Raw genomic sequence first — 24,893 nt, 5'->3', positions numbered from 1 at the left:
CCTAAACATAGGTTCTTAGTGTAGGACCTTTGTTCGTGTGAAAATCATAAATTGCTGAGTTGTTTGTGTTGGGCTGTAAAGGTTAATGGTGAACCTGATTTAAAACCATTCATAATGAATTCTGACACACTCTAGGAGAGAGTGTGGTTGTCGAGAGTGGAGTAGGCAAGTAGCCGAACCACTATATATGCCTGTGTTTGAAATTGATATTTGCGCATCTATTTTCTTATGGTTATGTATTTGAATGCTTAAGTATATATGCATGATTAGATGAATGCGAAGGATTGTTTGATACAATATTTCATACACACATGTTCACTATGCTATAGGCTAGTCACGTAATTCTTGAATAGACTATGTGATTGGATCTTGGCTTGGAAGCTTTTAGAGTTAAGTTGCCTTGCTTAGTTTAAAGTACTAAGTAGTTTGTATTAGGTAATTAGGATTTTTTTTAATAAGCAAAATATTTGAAAGTCCTATTCACCCCCCTCTAGGACCATGTCTCATATTCATTCTTCAGTATCAGTGGTATAAACCGCAATTTCAATTGGTATCAGATCGAGGTTCCTCTGAAAAAGGTCTAACAACCTAGAGGAAGATCTTGACTGAAGAAAGAAATATGGGCAAAGGAGAGCGACCATCCATCTCACGACCACCCATCTTTAATGGTACAAACTATGCATACTGGAAGGCGAGAATGATATATTTTCTCCAAGCCTTAGATGATGATGTGTGGGAGATTGCTGAAAATGGATATGTTGCACCAAAGAACAAATTGTTCTCGAGGATGGCACAACAATTACTAAACCAAAACCAAAGGCCAAATGGATCCAGTATGAAAAAGATATGAGGATGTGTGAAGCCAAAGCCATGAATACAATTTGCCGCGGAGTTTCACAAGAAGTATTTCATTAGATAAGTATGTGTGCAAACTCTAAGGCAGTATGTGAGTTATTAGAAACTACCCATGAAGGAACTAACAAAGTAAAAATGTCAAGGCTTCAACTCCTAACTTCTCAATTTGAACATATAAAGATGGATAAAGATGAGACATTCATGGAGTTCTTCATAAGGTTGAATGGTATATGTAACTCCATGGGAGGACTAGGAGAAAGAATTTCGGTATCCAAAATCTATAGGAAAATTTTGAGATCCTTACCGAAACGTTTCAACTCCAAGGTCACTACCATCGAAGAATGTAGAAATATAGAAGAACTAGTAGGTTCCCTACAAACTTTTGAACTACATTTCAAACCACCCAAAAAAATCCAAAAATATTATTCTCAAAACCTCTAAAAACATGAATACAATAGAGGAAGAAGAGAGTAAGAACAAAGATGGAGATGAGGAGGTTACCCTCCTAGCTAAAAAATTTAAAAGATTCTTTAATAGGAATTATGGTAGACTATACAATAACAAAGGAGCTTAACTAGACCACAAGCGCCAAACTGGAAAATTCAACAAGTCCAGAGAGCTTCAATGCTACAATTGTAAAAAGTTTAGTCACATCTCCACGGATTTTCCTACAAAGAAGTCCAAAGGGAAAGCTATTGCAGCCACTTGGGATGATACTGACGACTCACATTCAGATTCAAATGGGTCAGAAAGCGATGGAGACATAAAATCATTAAAGGTCCTCATGGCCTCCGCCACTACTGTCATTCCTAAGAATCTAGATAAGGAAGATAAACTTGATCTTGAGAGAATTAAAAAAGGGAGAGGAACTACTGTTAGAAGCATAACTTTTGATAATCTGATCAAGAAAATTGAACTTCTAGAAATAAAAGTTAAAAAATTAAAAAGAGAAAACAAGAAACTAAAAATACAAGTAAAACACTCTGATCAAACAGTATAACTAACCCGAAAATTCAGTCAAAGTAATGAAAATTTTGAGAAACTTCTAGGCATGGGTAAAAAATTCAAAAATATGATAGGCTTAGGATATGAATCAGAATCCTCCTCTACCTCATCAATGATATGTTAAAAATTTAGTTGAATGCCATCACTGTGGAAAGATAGGACACTACAAATGGGAATGTCCTATGTTAAAAAAACCTAATGTTACTTCCTAGGCAAATCTCTAAGTCACATTAACTCATTTCGAAGTCAGTCAGAGAAACTCTCCTCTAACTAAAAGAAAATGGTTATCAAATGCGTAATGCAAAACAGATACAAGTGCCCTAAAAACAACTTGGGCCCTTGTAACATTTGGTCCATGTAAATCAACAAGTTACCTCGACCATTCTTTTGATATATTTGGTAATGGGTTAGGAACTTTAAAAAGGGGATATGTTGATAAGTAAAAGTGAATAATATCTATATATATATATATATATATATATATAATTGATTGGTCAAGAAGAAAATCACAATTACTTAAAATTGATTCTAGAACATTAAAAGAAATATTATTTTTTAATCAATTTACAAACAAATTCTTGACCAATAATTTCTCTGTCCATGGAGTTTGATAAAAGTGCCTTCATGATAAACAACTCCATATAAAATAAGTATCATACATAACCTTTAAAATGTTCATGAATAATATGATACTTACCTTGAACCAGTAAAGGTTGATACACATACTACAATCAAATGTTTATAACTTAATGATCAACCATCTCTAACAAATGGTTATTGGTTCATTTGAACTAAATTGGTATATCTGAGGATCATACCTCTTATGAAAGTTTTAGTGTCAAAACAAATGCTTAAGCCTGATGATTGGTCTAATTGTTAAATCTGAGGATTCTTAGCCTTTAAATGTTTTGGAAATTCCATAAAAGACCTTCACTCTCAACCATATCATGGAATCTTATTTTAGAATAAAATGTGCATTATAGGAAAATCCGTTTTAGAGATTTTTTGAGTTCCAAGAACACTTTAGTAACACCGAACTTACCTTCGGTGCTACCGAAATCGAGCCACGTCACGTTATTTAAATCCCTCATTGCTCAGTTCTGTTTAGACTGTTACATCTCTTGTTACTTCTAAAGTTCGGTTTAAGGGCTGTGTAACCAAAATCAGTAAAATCTAAGGTATCTCCTAGTGTTTTCTCTTTACATCTCAAAAACTAGGATCATTTGCCTTAGGCTTTTCTTCTCTTGATATGTCCTTATCATTCCACTTCATTTCCATAAAATGAAGTCATCTTTGCCTAAAGAAAAATCAATCCAAGAAGAAACATGACATTGAAGAATCAACTGGAACTAGGCATAAACTCTGCATTCCAAAATGAGGGCGATCATTTGGCCAAACCTATAGACCCTCATCTTCCTAAAACCCTAATTCTTTTAGGCCCATTACTGCCAGAAATTTAAAGCAAAAGATTATGTGTGCAAAAATGTGGATGAGAGTTGTCCTGAAAAATTTAAGGTTCAAGAAATTCCTTCTCGTGAAGGAAAGTCTCCACTCACTACCAGAAAAATGGGCAAAGGCTATAGATAAAAATTTTAGTTAAAAGCTTATGGCTATGGTTAGAGTTTGTAGCACGATCGTAGCCATTGGTGTTGTAGCCATAGGTCTTAAAGCTATGGCTACAAATTTAATCCATAGCTATATAAACAATAGGTACAAATTAAATCTGTAGCCATAGCTTCCATAGCTCTAAAGTATATATAGCTATAGATTATATCTGTAGCTAAAAGTAGTGTGAGAACCATAGCAATAGGCTGAAATCAGCAACAACTACGGTTTCCAGATAAAGAGCTATGGTTAATGGCCGTAGCTAATGCCTTTTAAAAAAATTTATTAAAAAAATATAATAATGGCATCTCTAACCATTGTAGTACATGCCTTGATAGATCAACTCATATAAACTAATATAGATAAATAGTTCATGGCTAAATCATTCATTCATTCAATCAAACACAATCATTCATTCAATCAATAAAAAATAATCATTCATTTTAATCCATTCACAAAAGTACAATGCCAACATAATAGTTATGTCTATTTAAAGTTCTCATTAACAGCAAGATCTAATGCCTTCTCGCAGCCAAATAACTTCTCAACAATCACAAGCGAGAACTCCACGGATGTGCCTCTATTGGTTATCAATTTTCCATCAACTAATACCCTATTCTCAGCATCGATTTAATCTGAAAGCTTACTGCACATGGCTGAGACAAAGAAAGACGACGATGAGATGACATAAAAAAGAATATTATTTCATGGCACGAGACAAAGAAAGAGGCAAATCCACAGCAGTAGCAGATCCCAACATACAAAATAATGGGGTGAGTGACGCCCACCATTAAAACCTTCCTAAGGTCAACCACGTTGTTTATTTGAGATTCAAATTGTATTTCAAAGTGTGGGTGTGTTCAGGGTGTGTAAACAACATGATAAAAATAAGAACTTCGCCTATAGGGAGTGATCTCAGTTTCATCAGGTGAAATCCATTAAAATCCATATGAATTTTCATCTTTCAAATAGACTAAAACTGGATGGTGCTGAAAGCTTGATGAGCCTTGCAAGTTCCTAAAGCAGATGCAGTTTCCATTGCTAGTGGGATAGCCTTTGATCAAGATCATATGGTTGTTTTGGAAAAAGAATGAAAAAAAAAAACATCAACAGTAAAGAATAATGATTCAGAACTCAAATCCTCCTAAAACCAAGCAAGCAAGCACAGGATATGAAAGAATGCAAGCTTACTAATAGAATGCTCAATAGTTTTCACTCCTTGAAAGTGTGGATATGCAATATGTCTCAAACTGGTCTTCATGACTTACCGACAAAACAATAAGGTCATATTGCAGCTTGTCAGCCTCCTTGAGGAGCATATCAGCCAATAGTTTCACTTTTCTAGCTGCCACTATTTCTAATTTATCTTCGATAGATGCTACCACCACATTTGCCTTTGCTCTCCGTAGAATATTAATTATCATAACAACTTCCATCTCCACTGATGTCACGCCCCAAACTCGGAAAACGGGCTCACAAAATTCCCGATCGCCGAATCTGGTGCCGACAGCCTCCGTAGCACCCCATTCTCGGCTCCCAACGCCCATACGCCAGATTCCGATCCTGGGATCCTACAAGGAGGATTTTCAGTATGAATTTTTTTTTTTTGTAATGGAGCATAACCACAAGCATAACCAAGTCACAAAACGACAACACCACATATCCACTATAACAAAACTTTAAATACAATGCGTAAGAAAGGAAAATACAATATAATGAAAGTAAAAGAAACTCCAGAAGCTCGGCTGCACGCTCCAAGCTCAACGCTGCTGCAACCTAACGCCACCTGCACGCATCTATCGTGCATAAGCTTATAGAAAGCTTAGAGGGTGGTGAAAGTGTGTGTAAGGCGAGTGCCAAGTGTATAATATCAGAGTAATGCGGAAATATGCGGTAAGTCCATGAATACTATCAACTATATCAAAGTTATGCGATGCGAGGCATGAATGCTATCAGCCATACTAAGGCCATGCGATGCGAGGCCTATGTAGCCAAATGTCATATGCGAGATGCAAAGCAAGCGTGCCAGTACTCATCAAGTACACATATCAGTACAGTTCCTCTCTGGATATCACCGGGGTCTAATACACCTCACACTGACTGCCTCCTCCCTAGCTGCACAGTCAAGCAAGTGGAAGAGACCACACTATCCGCCTGACCAGTAGTCTGCCAATATCTACTCGGCTCGTCGATAGCGGACTCATTTGCGAGCTGGTCAAACTCAGCCTAGCTTATAGCCCCCTCACTCGGGCGGATAAGGCCACACCCCCTTCCAACCGACCACGACACAGTGGGAGACGCGGCCTACTGGTATTCGGCACTCAGGCGCTCATGTATCCACTCGGTCTAGACGTTGGAGCATCTCCTGGTACCAAAAAGGTTCTGGGACTTTCACCCAAGGACATCCTAAGTGCCCATAATGCTAGAGCCAATATTTCCGGTATCCGATACGGTCATCCACGATGTGTCTGTGGAGCCATGACCCTGATGTCGCTAGGGCGTGCAGTGAATCACGACACACAATGCGAAATGCATGAGTCAAACCGTCAGTCATGCAGAAATCTCACGCGTACCACGCGCTCATGTGGGGCACTCCGTCTCATAAGGAGTTCCGAAAATGTCTCAGCCCAACGGCTTATGCTATGATCAAACATTCCTCATCTCAAGCATACATATGATGCGTATGGGCATGAATCATGGAAGTGCACTAAGCATGTTATAAAGTAATGAACTATCAATAAGTATGGGCCTATCAATGGGTCCTAAGGAGAGTCATAATGCGGACATTTAACCATCATTATTCTTACAATGTGGACATCAAACCAACATTGCTCCCAAGGCATGGCCTGCCATAAAATATCATTACACAAACCATAGGAAATCACACATTGCAATGGACCTATATACATCTCATTGGGCCTCGACCCATAGTCCTCAGATACATCAAATGGGCCGCCTCATAAGGTCCTTATATAAATCAAGTGGGCCGCATCAATGGGCCTTATGTACATTGCAATGGGCCATGTCCCATGGGCCTTTGAAAACATCACAATAGGCCTTGTAACATGGGCCTTATGCATGCCAAATAGGCCTAATCATATGGGCCTTATGCATACCAAATGGGCCTAATCATATGGGCCTTATGCATACCCAATGGGCCTAATCATATGGGCCTTATGCATACCCAATGGGCCTAATCATATGGGCCTTATGCATACCCAATGGGCCTAATCATATGGGCCCTAAATATATACCAAGGTGAGCCTTAATGAACGGCCTTAAGTAAATCAAGATGGGCCCCAAACATATGCCAGGGTGGGGTCCATTTGAACCACAAATCTATCTTATTTTTAGTCTCAAGCCTTAAAAAGGGGCTTTCAAAATGATTGGACAGCTTGGATGCAGCACATGCATCATTGTGGGGGTCCACATGAAGGCCCACCATTAGGTATATTAAAAATATAATATATATAATATATATAATATATATACAATATAATATATATATATATATATACATATATATATATATATATACACACACATACACACACACAGGGCAGCTGAAGGCGTGGGTCCCACCGTCCAGGGTGGACGGTGCGGATAGAACATATAAATCATAGTGGGGTCCACTGTCCAGACAGTGGACAGTGTGGATAAACACATAAATCATGGTGGGGCTCCCTGATATTGGTAAAACACATACATCTGTGGGGCTCCCTGATATTGGTAAAACACATACATCTGGGTGGGATCCACCGTCCACAGCAGTGGACGGTGTGCCAAGAACACACATCACTGTGGGTCCCATGTGGGGCCCACCATAATGCTTATATGACATCCAATCCGTCCATAAGGTCACTCAGACCTAGATGAAGAGTAAAAACAAATTTCAGCTTGATCCAAAAACTTCCGTGGACCCAAAAAGGGTTTTAATGGTATACATTCAATCCCACTGTTTCCTATAATGTGGGCCACCTGAGTATCAGATCGGCCGGATTTTCAGCGGGAGCATACTGCAAGGAGGGGCTCACCCAATGGACGGTTTGGATATTGAAAATACATCATGGTGGGGCCCACGGCTGGAGCCGTGGGTCTGTTGCGTCAGCCCGTCCGCCAGCAGCAGCAGCAGGCGCTGCCTGCGTCTCTGACAGCAGCAGCGTCTGCTGCATGCATGATATTTTTTTTTTTTGAAAACATAAAATGTCATGGTTTTTTGTGTATGGGGCCCACATCAGTGGAATCTGACCCTGCCATTGGGTCCCATGGTTTAATACAAGGCAAAAGAGCCCAATATTGAATATGTTTTGATGGATAAAAATAGTAGTTGATTTTTCAACAGTAACCATCACAATTTCTCATACTATGGCCCACCAGATACTCGGATCAGCTTCATTTTTCGGTCCAACGCCTAAAATGAACTCGAGAATAGAATGGACGGCGTGGATTGAACACTTACATCAAGGTGGGGCCTACATGAATGGCACACCCAATAAGCTTTGGAAAAGCTAATACTTGTGTTTTCAATTAATCGTCCAGGGACGTCCCTGGACGTCTGGACATAGCACTTGCATTGGGGCGGGCCATGCTTAGGCGGGACATCACATGGTGGGGTGGTGTGGATCACATACGCATGTAAGATGGGCCTCACCCACAAATGGATTGGGTCCAAACCATGCTTCATGGTGGGGTCCATTCGGGTGGGCCATATGGCCATTCCATCATATATAAAATACATACATAACAAGAGAGGGAGAGAGAGAAAAGGAGTGGGACACGTGTGATGGAGGGACCCCGCACTATGGGCCCTCCGTTTCAAGCATCCAATTGTACATCAAGTGGGTCCCATTGCATGTGGGCCCATTAAATTGAAAATCAACGGTGGAGATCCTTTCTCCACCAAAATAGACGGTCTAGATGACCCTATGCATGCACGGAAGATAAACATCATGATGGGGTCCATGGAGAATGGCCCCATCATGGAATGATCATGAGCATCAAGGTGGGCCATTGGCCACACCTAGTGGTCCAAAGTGAGATCCATGCCATTGATTCGGTAGGCCTCACTTTGCCCATCATAAAACATGAAAAATCTAGTCTAATAAGCACCCACCGGTCGATCTTCTTGGTCCGTTGGAATGCCGGTCTCCTAGAGCTTCACTTTAACGGTGGAAGATAGGAAATGAAAGGCTAGGATGGAGGTTTTGGGGTGGGAAAGTGGGCCACACACATGCACTCTCTCACATAGAGAAGCTTGGACGTGAGCTCACTTGTTGCTTGGGATAGAGTTGAGAAATGAGAGAGAGAGAGAGGGAGAGATGGGATGTAAAGAGAGAGAGTGATGGGTGTGAGTGATGGGTGAGGTGATGTGTACTTGACTAGCATGGGTGTGTAAGGGAGAGGGTGAGAAAGTGTTGACTTTGGAGAGAGAAAGCATGGGTTGCTTGTACTTGACATGAGGTGATGGATGGGATTGATTGATGGGATTGATTTGACATATTGTAGAGATTCTCTTGGGATTACAAACGCGCGGTGTTTTCTTCGAAATAAACGCCGGCTCACATCTTACTGCCAGGGTTTGGATCGGTACAAGAGACGCGGCGTTAAAACCGCGACGACGGTGCGGTCGCAAAGGTACAAGTCTCGAATTAAACCGACTCAAATCTACAACATATAACTTAGGGTCGATCGCAACGTCGATTATACATCACAGGTTGCCGAAATTCGACAGGAAGGATCGCGGGACTCGATGGAATAGAACGGACTAGGATACGGGTCTTACAGCTCTCCCCACCTAACAAGAAATTTCGTCCTCGAAATTTAAATCATAACATACCAATACAGAGCTTACCAAGAGAGGAAAACTACACCACTATATATATAATCAGAACACAACATACTAACAAAATCAAACATCTAAGGGATAGGGATGACGCCCACATATCTCAAGTTCTAACTCCCAGGACGCCTCATTCATGAACAATCTAGGAAGTCGGTGTAGGGGCCAAGTCACGCGAATCGTCGACCACTGCTCCTGATGACTGAGGGTCCTGCTGGGCGGAATAAAATCTGCCCTGGGCCTGCTGGGGAGGTATAGGTCCCCTCTGAGGTCTCTGCTGCTGCGAGGGAGGTCCTGGAAGCTGGTGCTGCGGTCGTTGCTGTTGATGTGGGGGCTGTCGCGGAGGCTGATACGGTGCCCTCGGCGGGGCTGCTGCGGTGCCCTCGGCTGTTGCTGTTACTACTGAGGATGGAGACACTCGTGCCTACGATGTCCCGTCCTACCACAACTAAAACAAACACTAGTGAATGGTCCCAAAGATGATGTTGGATACGCTGCTGGTGGTTAAAATCTTGGGCGAGCCGTACGCCAATGGTGCTGCTGCTGGCGAGAGCTACCGAAGGGCTCCTTCCTCTTTCGATCTCCTCCCTGGTCACGGGCCCTTTGCAAGGTAGCCCAATCATCCTCGTAGATCTGGGCCCTCTCCACAATTTGCTCAAAAGTCGGAAGCATGTGTCCAATCACACGACTCCTGAGGGCAGACGCAAACCGTTTTCAAAACGGCGGGCCTTCCGCCTCATCATCAATAAGATACGTCGCGAATCTCGATAGTGCGACGAAACGAGCCTCATCGGGACACGAGACATGTCCCCTGGATCGAGTCTCAAACTCTAGTGCACGTTGCTCTGGCGCACATGCTCGGGAAAGAACTTCCTGGTCAAACCGGTCCACAAAGTCCTCCCAAGTCCACACAAAATCGGCTGCTACAGATCGGGCCCACAGATGCCCACCAATGCTGAGCCTCACCCTGGAGAAGGAATGAGCCTCACCCTGGTCGTACATCTCATGGTGTCAAATATCTTCTCCACCTCAGAGCACCATATCTCTGCTGCAGTAGGGTCAGGCTGGCCTCGAAAACGCGGAGGATCGTGCTGTCGGAAGTCCTTGAGAAGGGCGCTCGCACGCTCCTGTTCAGCCTCGGCTGGTGTAACAGTGGGACGTCTGCTCTGCCCCTGAAGAATAGCGGTCATCGCCTGAAGCATCTGTTGCACCTGGGTGGCACTCACAGGTACGGTCGGATCCGCACCGGTCTCAGGTAAAGGAGTGGCATCCTCGGGCTGGAAATCAGGAATATCTGGTGGCGGAACGGGAGTCACCGGTGGTAGAGCGGGAGCCGCAGGTGGAGGAGCGGGAGTCGCAGATGGTGGAGCGGGATTCGCTCGGGTTGATCTTCTAGCCATTACGTCCTACAGGAAGGAACAAGGGTCTATCAGCCTTGAGAATTCTCGAAGGCATGAAGGTTAAGGGTCTAAGTCGAAAAATCACGAAGTTATTCCGACTTGGAACCTATCCACTCTAAGTTCATAGCAGATATGTGATGTGATCCTTAGGTATTCCCAAGTTATGCTCTGATACCAACTTCTGTCACGCCCCAAACTCGGAAAACGGGCTCACAAAATTCCCGATCGCCGAATCTGGTGCCGACAGCCTCCGTAGCACCCCATTCTCGGCTCCCAACGCCCATACGCCAGATTCCGATCCTGGGATCCTACAAGGAGGATTTTCAGTATGAATTTTTTTTTTTTGTAATGGAGCATAACCACAAGCATAACCAAGTCACAAAACGACAACACCACATATCCACTATAACAAAACTTTAAATACAATGCGTAAGAAAGGAAAATACAATATAATGAAAGTAAAAGAAACTCCAGAAGCTCGGCTGCACGCTCCAAGCTCAACGCTGCTGCAACCTAACGCCACCTGCACGCATCTATCGTGCATAAGCTTATAGAAAGCTTAGAGGGTGGTGAAAGTGTGTGTAAGGCGAGTGCCAAGTGTATAATATCAGAGTAATGCGGAAATATGCGGTAAGTCCATGAATACTATCAACTATATCAAAGTTATGCGATGCGAGGCATGAATGCTATCGGCCATACTAAGGCCATGCGATGCGAGGCCTATGTAGCCAAATGTCATATGCGAGATGCAAAGCAAGCGTGCCAGTACTCATCAAGTACACATATCAGTACAGTTCCTCTCTGGATATCACCGGGGTCTAATACACCTCACACTGACTGCCTCCTCCCTAGCTGCACAGTCAAGTAAGTGGAAGAGACCACACTATCCGCCTGACCAGTAGTCTGCCAATATCTACCCGGCTCGTCGATAGCGGACTCATTTGCGAGCTGGTCAAACTCAGCCTAGCTTATAGCCCCCTCACTCGGGCGGATAAGGCCACACCCCCTTCCAACCGACCACGACACAGTGGGAGACGCGGCCTACTGGTATTCGGCACTCGGGCGCTCGTGTATCCACTCGGTCTAGACGTTGGAGCATCTCCTGGTACCAAAAAGGTTCTGGGACTTTCACCCAAGGACATCCTAAGTGCCCATAATGCTAGAGCCAATATTTCCGGTATCTGATACGGCCATCCACGATGTGTCTGTGGAGCCACGGCCCTGATGTCGCTAGGGCGTGCAGTGAATCACGACACACAATGCGAAATGCATGAGTCAAACCGTCAGTCATGCAGAAATCTCACGCGTACCACGCGCTCATGTGGGGCACTCCGTCTCATAAGGAGTCCCGTAAATGTCTCAGCCCAACGGCTTATGCTATGATCAAACATTCCTCATCTCAAGCATACATATGATGCGTATGGGCATGAATCATGGAAGTGCACTAAGCATGTTATAAAGTAATGAACTATCAATAAGTATGGGCCTATCAATGGGTCCTAAGGAGAGTCATAATGCGGACATTTAACCATCATTATTCTTACAATGTGGACGTCAAACCAACATTGCTCCTAAGGCATGGCCCGCCATAAAATATCATTACACAAACCATAGGGAATCACACATTGCAATGGACCTATATACATCTCATTGGGCCTCGACCCATAGTCCTCAGATACATCAAATGGGCTCCCTCATAAGGTCCTTATATAAATCAAGTGGGCCGCATCAATGGGCCTTATGTACATTGCAATGGGCCATGTCCCATGGGCCTTTGAAAACATCACAATAGGCCTTGTAACATGGGCCTTATGCATGCCAAATAGGCCTAATCATATGGGCCTTATGCATACCAAATGGGCCTAATCATATGGGCCTTATGCATACCCAATGGGCCTAATCATATGGGCCTTATGCATACCCAATGGGCCTAATCATATGGGCCTTATGCATACCCAATGGGCCTAATCATATGGGCCCTAAATATATACCAAGGTGAGCCTTAATGAACGGCCATAAGTAAATCAAGATGGGCCCCAAACATATGCCAGGGTGGGGTCCATTTGAACCACAAATCTATCTTATTTTTAGTCTCAAGCCTTAAAAAGGGGCTTTCAAAATGATTGGACAGCTTGGATGCAGCACATGCATCATTGTGGGGGTCCACATGAAGGCCCACCATTAGGTATATTAAAAAATATAATATATATAATATATATAATATATATACAATATAATATATATATATATATATATACATATATATATATATATATATATATACACACACATACACACACACACAGGGCAGCTGAAGGCGTGGGTCCCACCGTCCAGGGTGGACGGTGCGGATAAAACATATAAATCATAGTGGGGTCCACTGTCCAGACAGTGGACAGTGTGGATAAACACATAAATCATGGTGGGGCTCCCTGATATTGGTAAAACACATACATCTGTGGGGCTCCCTGATATTGGTAAAACACATACATCTGGGTGGGATCCACCGTCCACAGCAGTGGACGGTGTGCCAAGAACACACATCACTGTGGGTCCCATGTGGGGCCCACCATAATGCTTATATGACATCCAATCCGTCCATAAGGTCACTCAGACCTAGATGAAGAGTAAAAACAAATTTCAGTTTGATCCAAAAACTTCCGTGGACCCAAAAAGGGTTTTAATGGTATACATTCAATCCCACTGTTTCCTATAATGTGGGCCACCTGAGTATCAGATCGGCCGGATTTTCAGCGGGAGCATACTGCAAGGAGGGGCTCACCCAATGGACGGTTTGGATATTGAAAATACATCATGGTGGGGCCCACGGCTGGAGCCGTGGGTCTGTTGCGTCAGCCCGTCCGCCAGCAGCAGCAGCAGGCGCTGCCTGCGTCTCTGACAGCAGCAGCGTCTGCTGCATGCATGATATTTTTTTTTTTTTTGAAAACATAAAATGTCATGGTTTTTTGTGTATGGGGCCCACATCAGTGGAATCTGACCCTGCCATTGGGTCCCATGGTTTAATACAAGGCAAAAGAGCCCAATATTGAATATGTTTTGATGGATAAAAATAGTAGTTGATTTTTCAACAGTAACCATCACAATTTCTCATACTATGGCCCACCAGATACTCGGATCAGCTTCATTTTTCGGTCCAACGCCTAAAATGAACTCGAGAATAGAATGGACGGCGTGGATTGAACACTTACATCAAGGTGGGGCCTACATGAATGGCACACCCAATAAGCTTTGGAAAAGCTAATACTTGTGTTTTCAATTAATCGTCCAGGGACGTCCCTGGACGTCTGGACATAGCACTTGCATTGGGGCGGGCCATGCTTAGGCGGGACATCACATGGTGGGGTGGTGTGGATCACATACGCATGTAAGATGGGCCTCACCCACAAATGGATTGGGTCCAAACCATGCTTCATGGTGGGGTCCATTCGGGTGGGCCATATGGCCATTCCATCATATATAAAATACATACATAACAAGAGAGGGAGAGAGAGAAAAAGAGAGTGGGACACGTGTGATGGAGGGACCCCGGCACTATGGGCCCTCCGTTTCAAGCATCCAATTGTACATCAAGTGGGTCCCATTGCATGTGGGCCCATTAAATTGAAAATCAACGGTGGAGATCCTTTCTCCACCAAAATAGACGGTCTAGATGACCCTATGCATGCACGGAAGATAAACATCATGATGGGGTCCGTGGAGAATGGCCCCATCATGGAATGATCATGAGCATCAAGGTGGGCCATTGGCCACACCTAGTGGTCCAAAGTGAGATCCATGCCATTGATTCGGTAGGCCTCACTTTGCCCATCATAAAACATGAAAAATCTAGTCTAATAAGCACCCACCGGTCGATCTTCTTGGTCCGTTGGAATGCCGGTCTCCTAGAGCTTCACTTTAACGGTGGAAGATAGGAAATGAAAGGCTAGGATGGAGGTTTTGGGGTGGGAAAGTGGGCCACACACATGCACTCTCTCACATAGAGAAGCTTGGACGTGAGCTCACTTGTTGCTTGGGATAGAGTTGAGAAATGAGAGAGAGAGAGAGGGAGAGATGGGATGTAAAGAGAGAGAGTGATGGGTGTGAGTGATGGGTGAGGTGATGTGTACTTGACTAGCATGGGTGTGTAAGGGAGAGGGTGAGAAAGTGTTGACTTTGGAGAGAGAAAGCATGGGTTGCTTGTACTTGACATGAGGTGATGGATGGGATTGATTGATGGGATTGATTTGACATATTGTAGAGATTCTCTTGGGATTACAAACGCGCGGTGTTTTCTTCGAAATAAACGCCGGCTCACATCTTACTGCCAGGGTATCGGATCGGTGCGAGAGACGCGGCGTCGGAACTGCGACGACGGTGCGGTCGCAATGGTACAAGTCTCGAATTAAACCGACTCAAATCTACAACATACGACTTAGGGTCGATCGCAACGTCGATTATACATCACAGGTTGCCGAAATTCGACAGGAAGGATCGCGGGACTCGATGGAATAGAACGGACTAGGATACGGGTCTTACAGCTCTCCCCACCTAACAAGAAATTTCGTCCTCGAAATTTAAATCATAACATACCAATACAGAGCTTACCAAGAGAGGAAAACTACACCACTATATATATAATCAGAACACAACATACTAACAAAATCAAACATCTAAGGGATAGGGATGACGCCCACATATCTCAAGTTCTAACTCCCAGGACGCCTCATTCATGAACAATCTAGGAAGTCGGTGTAGGGGCCAAGTCACGCGAATCGTCGACCACTGCTCCTGATGACTGAGGGTCCTGCTGGGCGGAATAAAATCTGCCCTGGGCCTGCTGGGGAGGTGTAGGTCCCCTCTGAGGTCTCTGCTGCTGCGAGGGAGGTCCTGGAAGCTGGTGCTGCGGTCGTTGCTGTTGATGTGGGGGCTGTCGCGGAGGCTGATACGGTGCCCTCGGCTGCTGATGCTGTGGTGACTGTCGTGGAGGTGGATGCGGTGCCCTCGGCGGCTGCTGCGGCGAATGGGGACACTCGTGCACGCGATGTCCTGTCCTACCGCATCCAAAGCAGGTACCGGTAAATGGTCCCGAAGGTGGTACTGGGGGTACTACTGGGGCTCGGAATGCTGGGCGAGTCGTGCGTCGCTGCTGTAAACGATGCTGCTGCGGTTGGGAGCTACTGGATGGCTCCTTCCTCTTCTGATCTCCCCTCAGGTCACGGGCTCTCTGCAAAGTAGCCCAATCTGACTCGTAGATCTGGGCCCTCTCCACAATTTGCTCAAAAGTCGGAAGCATGTGTCCAATCACACGACTCCTGAGGGCAGGACGCAAACCGTTCTCAAAACGGCGGGCCTTCCGCCCCTCATCATCAATAAGATACGTCGCGAATCTCGATAGTGCGACGAAACGAGCCTCATACTGGGACACAGACATGTCCCCCTGGATCAGAGTCTCAAACTCTAGTGCACGTTGCTGGCGCACATGCTCGGGAAAGAACTTCCGGTCAAACCGGTCCACAAAGTCCTCCCAAGTCCACACAAAATCGGCTGCTACAGATCGGGCCACAGATGCCCACCAATGCTGAGCCTCACTCTGGAGAAGGAATACAGCTAATGGGACTCGCTGCTGGGTCGTACATCTCATGGTGTCAAATATCTTCTCCACCTCAGAGCACCATATTGCAGTAGGGTCAGGCTCGCCCCGGAAACGCGGAGGATCGTGCTGTCGGAAGTCCTTGAGAAGGGCGCTCGCACGCTCTTGCTTAACCTCGGCTAGTGTAATAATGGGACGCCTGCCCTGCCCCTGAAGAATAGCAGTCGTCGCCTGTAGCATCTGCTGCAGCTGAGTGGCACTCACAGGTACGGTCGGATCTGCACCGGTCTCAGGTAAAGGAGTGGCATCCTCGAGTTGGAAAGCAGAAATATCCAGTGGTGGAGCGGGAGTCACAGGTGGTAGAGCGGGAGTCGTAGGTGGAGGAGCGGGAGTCGCAGGTGGTGGCGCAGGATTCGCTCGGGTTGATCTTCTAGCCATTACGTCCTACAGGAAGGAACAAGGGTCTATCAGCCTTGAGAATTCTCGAAGGCATGAAGGTTAAGGGTCTAAGTCGAAAAATCACGAAGTTATTCCGACTTGGAACCTATCCACTCTAAGTTCATAGTAGATATGTGATGTGATCCTTAGGTATTCCCAAGTTATGCTCTGATACCAATTTCTATCACACCCCAAACTCAGAAAACGGGCTAACAAAATTCCCGATCGCCGAATCCGGCGTCGATAACCTCCGTAGTGCCCCATTCTCGGATCCCGGCACTCACATGCCAGATTCCGATCCTGGGATCCTACAAGGAGGATTTTCAGTATGAATTTTTTTATTTTGTAATGGAGCATAACCACAAGCATAACCAAGTCACAAGACAACACCACATATCCACTATAACAAAACTTTAAATACAATGCGTAAGAAAGGAAAATACAATATAATGAAAGTAAAAGAAACTCCAGAAGCTCGGCTGCACGCTCCAAGCTCAACGCTGCTGCAACCTAACGCCACCTGCACGCATCTATCGTGCATAAGCTTATAGAAAGCTTAGAGGGTGGTGAAAGTGTGTGTAAGGCGAGTGCCAAGTGTATAATATCAGAGTAATGCGGAAATATGCGGTAAGTCCATGAATACTATCAACTATATCAAAGTTATGCGATGCGAGGCATGAATGCTATCAGCCATACTAAGGCCATGCGATGCGAGGCCTATGTAGCCAAATGTCATATGCGAGATGCAAAGCAAGCGTGCCAGTACTCATCAAGTACACATATCAGTACAGTTCCTCTCTGGATATCACCGGGGTCTAATACACCTCACACTGACTGCCTCCTCCCTAGCTGCACAGTCAAGTAAGTGGAAGAGACCACACTATCCGCCTGACCAGTAGTCTGCCAATATCTACTCGGCTCGTCGATAGCGGACTCATTTGCGAGCTGGTCAAACTCAGCCTAGCTTATAGCCCCCTCACTCGGGCGGATAAGGCCACACCCCCTTCCAACCGACCACGACACAGTGGGAGACGCGGCCTACTGGTATTCGGCACTCGGGTGCTCGTGTATCCACTCGGTCTAGACGTTGGAGCATCTCCTGGTACTAAAAAGGTTCTGGGACTTTCACCCAAGGACATCCTAAGTGCCCATAATGCTAGAGCCAATATTTTCGGTATCCGATACGGCCATCCACGATGTGTCTGTGGAGCCATGACCCTGATGTCGCTAGGGCGTGCAGTGAATCACGACACACAATGCGAAATGCATGAGTCAAACCGTCAGTCATGCAGAAATCTCACGCGTACCACGCGCTCATGTGGGGCACTCCGTCTCATAAGGAGTCTCGTAAATGTCTCAGCCCAACGGCTTATGCTATGATCAAACATTCCTCATCTCAAGCATACATATGATGCGTATGGGCATGAATCATGGAAGTGCACTAAGCATGTTATAAAGTAATGAACTATCAATAAGTATGGGCCTATCAATGGGTCCTAAGGAGAGTCATAATGCGGACATTTAACCATCATTATTCTTACAATGTGGACATCAAACCAACATTGCTCCCAAGGCATGGCCCGCCATAAAATATCATTACACAAACCATAGGGAATCACACATTGCAATGGACCTATATACATCTCATTGGGCCTCGACCCATAGTCCTCAGATACATCAAATGGGCCGCCTCATAAGGTCCTTATATAAATCAAGTGGGCCGCATCAATGGGCCTTATGTACATTGCAATGGGCCATGTCCCATGGGCCTTTGAAAACATCACAATAGGCCTTGTAACATGGGCCTTATGCATGCCAAATAGGCCTAATCATATGGGCCTTATGCATACCAAATGGGCCTAATCATATGGGCCTTATGCATACCCAATGGGCCTAATCATATGGGCCTTATGCATACCCAATGGGCCTAATCATATGGGCCTTATGCATACCCAATGGGCCTAATCATATGGGCCCTAAATATATACCAAGGTGAGCCTTAATGAACGGCCTTAAGTAAATCAAGATGGGCCCCAAACATATGCCAGGGTGGGGTCCATTTGAACCACAAATCTATCTTATTTTTAGTCTCAAGCCTTAAAAAGGGGCTTTCAAAATGATTGGACAGCTTGGATGCAGCACATGCATCATTGTGGGGGTCCACATGAAGGCCCACCATTAGGTATATTAAAAATATAATATATATAATATATATAATATATATACAATATAATATATATATATATATATATATATATATATACATATATATATATATACACACACATACACACACACAGGGCAGCTGAAGGCGTGGGTCCCACCGTCCAGGGTGGACGGTGCGGATAGAACATATAAATCATAGTGGGGTCCACTGTCCAGACAGTGGACAGTGTGGATAAACACATAAATCATGGTGGGGCTCCCTGATATTGGTAAAACACATACATCTGTGGGGCTCCCTGATATTGGTAAAACACATACATCTGGGTGGGATCCACCGTCCACAGCAGTGGACGGTGTGCCAAGAACACACATCACTGTGGGTCCCATGTGGGGCCCACCATAATGCTTATATGACATCCAATCCGTCCATAAGGTCACTCAGACCTAGATGAAGAGTAAAAACAAATTTCAGCTTGATCCAAAAACTTCCGTGGACCCAAAAAGGGTTTTAATGGTATACATTCAATCCCACTGTTTCATATGATGTGGGCCACCTGAGTATCAGATCGGCCGGATTTTCGGCAGGAGCGTACTGCAAGGAGGGGCTCACCCAATGGACAGTTTGGATATTGAACATACATCATGGTGGGGCCCACGGCTGGAGCCATGGGTCGGTTACGTCCGCCCGTCCGCCAGCAGCAGCAGCAGGCGCTGCCTGCGTCTCTGACAGCAGCAGCGTCTGCTGCATGCATGATATTTTTTTTTTTTGAAAACATAAAATGTCATGGTTTTTTGTGTATGGGGCCCACATCAGTGGAATCTGACCCTGCCATTGGGTCCCATGGTTTAATACAAGGCAAAAGAGCCCAATATTGAATATGTTTTGATGGATAAAAATAGTAGTTGATTTTTCAACAGTAACCATCACAATTTCTCATACTATGGCCCACCAGATACTCGGATCAGCTTCATTTTTCGGTCCAACGCCTAAAATGAACTCGAGAATAGAATGGACGGCGTGGATTGAACACTTACATCAAGGTGGGGCCTACATGAATGGCACACCCAATAAGCTTTGGAAAAGCTAATACTTGTGTTTTCAATTAATCGTCCAGGGACGTCCCTGGACGTCTGGACATAGCACTTGCATTGGGGCGGGCCATGCTTAGGCGGGACATCACATGGTGGGGTGGTGTGGATCACATACGCATGTAAGATGGGCCTCACCCACAAATGGATTGGGTCCAAACCATGCTTCATGGTGGGGTCCATTCGGGTGGGCCATATGGCCATTCCATCATATATAAAATACATACATAACAAGAGAGGGAGAGAGAGAAAAGAGAGTGGGACACGTGTGATGGAGGGACCCCGCACTATGGGCCCTCCGTTTCAAGCATCCAATTGTACATCAAGTGGGTCCCATTGCATGTGGGCCCATTAAATTGAAAATCAACGGTGGAGATCCTTTCTCCACCAAAATAGACGGTCTAGATGACCCTATGCATGCACGGAAGATAAACATCATGATGGGGTCCGTGGAGAATGGCCCCATCATGGAATGATCATGAGCATCAAGGTGGGCCATTGGCCACACCTAGTGGTCCAAAGTGAGATCCATGCCATTGATTCGGTAGGCCTCACTTTGCCCATCATAAAACATGAAAAATCTAGTCTAATAAGCACCCACCGGTCGATCTTCTTGGTCCGTTGGAATGCCGGTCTCCTAGAGCTTCACTTTAACGGTGGAAGATAGGATGAAAGGCTAGGATGGAGGTTTTGGGGTGGGAAAGTGGGCCACACACATGCACTCTCTCACATAGAGAAGCTTGGACGTGAGCTCACTTGTTGCTTGGGATAGAGTTGAGAAATGAGAGAGAGAGAGAGGGAGAGATGGGATGTAAAGAGAGAGAGTGATGGGTGTGAGTGATGGGTGAGGTGATGTGTACTTGACTAGCATGGGTGTGTAAGGGAGAGGGTGAGAAAGTGTTGACTTTGGAGAGAGAAAGCATGGGTTGCTTGTACTTAACATGAGGTGATGGATGGGATTGATTGATGGGATTGATTTGACATATTGTAGAGATTCTCTTGGGATTACAAACGCGCGGTGTTTTCTTCGAAATAAACGCCGGCTCACATCTTACTGCCAGGGTATCGGATCGGTGCGAGAGACGCGGCGTCGGAACCGCGACGACGGTGCGGTCGCAATGGTACAAGTCTCGAATTAAACCGACTCAAATCTACAACATACGACTTAGGGTCGATCGCAACGTCGATTATACATCACAGGTTGCCGAAATTCGACAGGAAGGATCGCGGGACTCGATGGAATAGAACGGACTAGGATACGGGTCTTACAACTGAGCCATTGGAAATTGGTACCAAAATCTACAAGAAAGTGCCAACTGTTCAGAACATAGGAAATCTGTGAATCCATCAAATCACAAGTACAAAGAGATGACATATGAGTAGCAGCTGCAGATGAAATCATAGTTCTAAAATTTGCCAAATCAACCCAAAATTCAGCCAAGTCAACTCGAATCGGCAAAATTTCTAGCCAAGTCATCCGTAAACCCAGTAGTAGGAGCAACTCAATGCGACTCGTTGTGGCTCTCTGTTTGGTTTTATATAAAAAAAAATTTAATAATAATAAGCAAAGAGAAAGAATTGAACCCCATATTCCCTTTAACTAAGCAGAACTCCTAACCAGCAAAGTACACATCCTCAATTGTTGTTACACATTATGTTTTATACTACTTATGCTATATGAATTTATTTTACATATTTATTAAATTGTTTAATAATAATTTATAAAGAATGCCAAGGAGGTCGAGACTTATTTCCTAGTCAACATGTTGCTAAGGGCCATCTTCTTCAATTGATATCAATGGAAGAAGTGTGCAATTGGATGTCTTTCTCGATGTTGAGATTTCAGTTTCAATTGCATGAAGGTTACAAGCCGGATGTGCATATGAAAGAACAATGTCACATCAATCATTAAAAAGCTACTCCACTAAATCATGCTCTATTGATCATCCCACTTGAAAATTACTTCCTTTATAATTGAGTTTTAACCACATTGTTGAATACATAATGAAGCCAACAGAATTTTCATCTTTAGATTCCTTCTAGATGCTCATAAGGTAGAACGAAAGAAATACACTGTGTCATGTCATTACCAATTGACTGACACCAAGCAGATCACCACAATAGAAGTAGATCAAAAGCCATAAGTATACTTGCAGAAGCCCTGTTCAATCACGAAGATGATAGTTTTCCATGTTTCCTATTATTGTCTAGCAATTTTGGACCGAATGCTAGCCTATTAGTTACTTTCTCCAATGGTGTTGCATATTTACTCTATATATGTTGTAATATGCTAGCCCATTGGTGTTCTTTTTAATAAAATTCTCTTTACCTGTTAATGAAATAGAAATTTATGTATGTATGAACATATGTGCCTTACGTACCTATGATAACTGAGATATTAGCACCTAGCACTGGATACTTGATGATTCATACAACAATGAAGCACTTTGGCATCTGTAAAAAACAAAATGACAAGTGGAATTCTACATACATTTACTAGTTTGCATTGGAACAAATAACCAACCAATTAAAAATCAAACACTTCTAACCAATTAAAAGAACAAAATTCTTGTCAATTACAAGAGATGAACTGATAATTTAAAGATACACCTTCCAATAGGAATGTTCTTTGGAATCTATGACCATGCATAAACTTCAATGTAAATCATCAAATTCTAGCTGGTTCTCAATGCAAATATCTGAGTTAGCTATAAAGCACTCAAGTGTTAGTACATGTGCATGCCAAGAAACACCATTATTTTTGTTATTCCTCTTCATTCAAATGACCATAAGCAATTCAATTCACGTATGTTATTTCCTAAGGCAATCCCAATGAGATTGCCTTGGGAAATTTAAGTTACCGTGGATCTCCATATTTTTTAGTTTTATATGTAGAAATGTCACTTGACAAGAATCAAGTAACAAGCTACCCCTACCTCCATGATTCAAAGTTTCAACTTTAGTACAAAATTTTTAGAATAACAACGTCAACCTTACTCATTTCTTTCTTACATTGGCAATTTGGCATGTATGTTGTGAAGATCCTCTTCAATCATCTTCGATGAATCCTCTTGGCATTTTTCTCATAAATCATATTTCAAATAAACTTAGAAAAAGAAATCTAAAAGAATTAGATGATAACCAAGCATACCCAAGAAAGGCTAGGAAAAGAGGTTTGTTTTTTGTATAAAACATTCCAAAAGGTAGTTTCCACTTTACTGAACTACTAGTTATTTTAATTGAATTCAATACTAGATAACACAGACTAAAGCCAGCTTGAAGCATACCCTTTGTTTTGAAATTTTAGACACAATATATGCCTCTAGAATCAACATTCAAGGTAAAATGTGTCTCAACATAATCCAAGAAAATACTAAGGAGAAAAAGAAGATTTAACAGAATCCTAGAAAATACTATGGAGAAAAAGAATATTTGACAGAATCCATAACAATTTTATAGAGATATTTATTGATTGAGAGATTTCATCAGCAATTTTCAAAATATTTTAACAAATAATTTCAAGCCCTTAATATCTGTGAGCACCCCTACTTTTACAAATTGAAAACCTGAATGTTGTACACCATTTGGCCCCGAGCATTGTATAATACATGGTTGCAACCAAAATTTTTTGGTAAGCTTCTTTCAAACTTCCTTAAAATTTTGGTAAGCTTCTTTTGAGAACTATTTATCTGGAACTCCATTAAGAACTTCCCAAAAGTAATACCTTTATGTGAACTAACAGAAGCTTGAGGTCTGACATACTAATAGCCTTTCTGCTACCTTTCTCAATCATATTTCTGACCTGAAGTAGTCTCAACTTATTAAAATATAGTTACTAGTATGTATCCATCAAGGTATGAGGTTTTGTAGGTCTTAATGAAAGTGGGAAAGAAAAATCCATACAACTTTGTCCAAATGCTCAAGAATAGATGATTGATCATTGGGTCAATGTCCGCCTCATCCTTTAAAATGACTTGCTTAGAAAGCATGACATGGTATGAAAATACTAAAAAATATGAAAACCAAATTCCACAGAACTCCTTACCTCAACATATTTAAAAGGCCTCATTGACTTCAAAGGTATTTTAGTTGGACGATATTGATTCCCCTATAAATAGAAATCACCTGCTATATTTCACATGTATGATCATTGACGAAAAAGATGAAAGGAGGTAAAAAGAAACAGTCTCCTTCACCAAAACAACCTTAATTTCTAAAAGAAGGACATGCTTAAGCTTTGCTTCCCCATCGATTAATGATGTTGCAACAGACGACCCTGGTTGAGTTATATGAAAGCCCATCCCAGGAACTTCCTATGAAATCAGAAGCTACCCCCAATAAGATGCAATAAGAAGGAAGTAATCCACAGGCAACAAAAAATGTTATCAGCAATACTTGTGGATCAACGAGGCATTCATGTTCATGCCCCCACACTATGAAGTACAGGAATCATGGCAGGAAATGTTCATTTATCACGTTTTTGGGATTTCTCTTGATCGTGCAATGCACAGACGTACAATTATAAGTGGTAACTAATCAGGTAAGCATTTAATTTCTTCCTGCAAACATCTAGCAACTCACGAAAAATACTCATCACGAATCAATTTAAGTTGAGGAGATTGATTATGTTGCTCTTTTTTTCTTTTTTTTTTTCATGTGTTCTAACTTCTAGGTTACTCTCAAAGACAATGTCTAACCTGTTTTGATGGAGTACCATAATGTTGAACCAATCTGACACATCACACCCTTCTTGAGCTTCAGGTCTTACCCATTGCAGATTTTTGTCCTTTTTATACCATGGTATACGGCTTTGTTTTCCAAATACAAAGGGTTAGACACAAATAATAAGAATATGAAGAGAGCCAACATCCTTAGGTAATGACAAATAGCAGAGCACATAAGAAAA

The 24,893-nt window shown here is 43.3% G+C and overlaps 1 long non-coding RNA gene across 1 annotated transcript; it reads right to left on the bottom strand.

Moving 5' to 3' along the window:
* Nucleotides 1-23,967: 23,967 nt before the first annotated feature.
* Nucleotides 23,968-24,500, bottom strand: LOC131233605 (uncharacterized). Its single transcript, XR_009165297.1, has 3 exons — nucleotides 24,383-24,500; nucleotides 24,193-24,300; nucleotides 23,968-24,095 (listed from the first exon to the last, which is right to left on the bottom strand). It is a non-coding gene; the product is annotated as an uncharacterized LOC131233605 (long non-coding RNA).
* Between the last annotated feature and the right edge of the window lie 393 nt (nucleotides 24,501-24,893).

This window comes from Magnolia sinica, chromosome 18, assembly GCF_029962835.1.
Source record: "Magnolia sinica isolate HGM2019 chromosome 18, MsV1, whole genome shotgun sequence".
Classification (NCBI taxonomy): Eukaryota; Viridiplantae; Streptophyta; class Magnoliopsida; order Magnoliales; family Magnoliaceae; genus Magnolia; species Magnolia sinica.
This window is presented reverse-complemented; position numbering and strand designations above follow the sequence as displayed.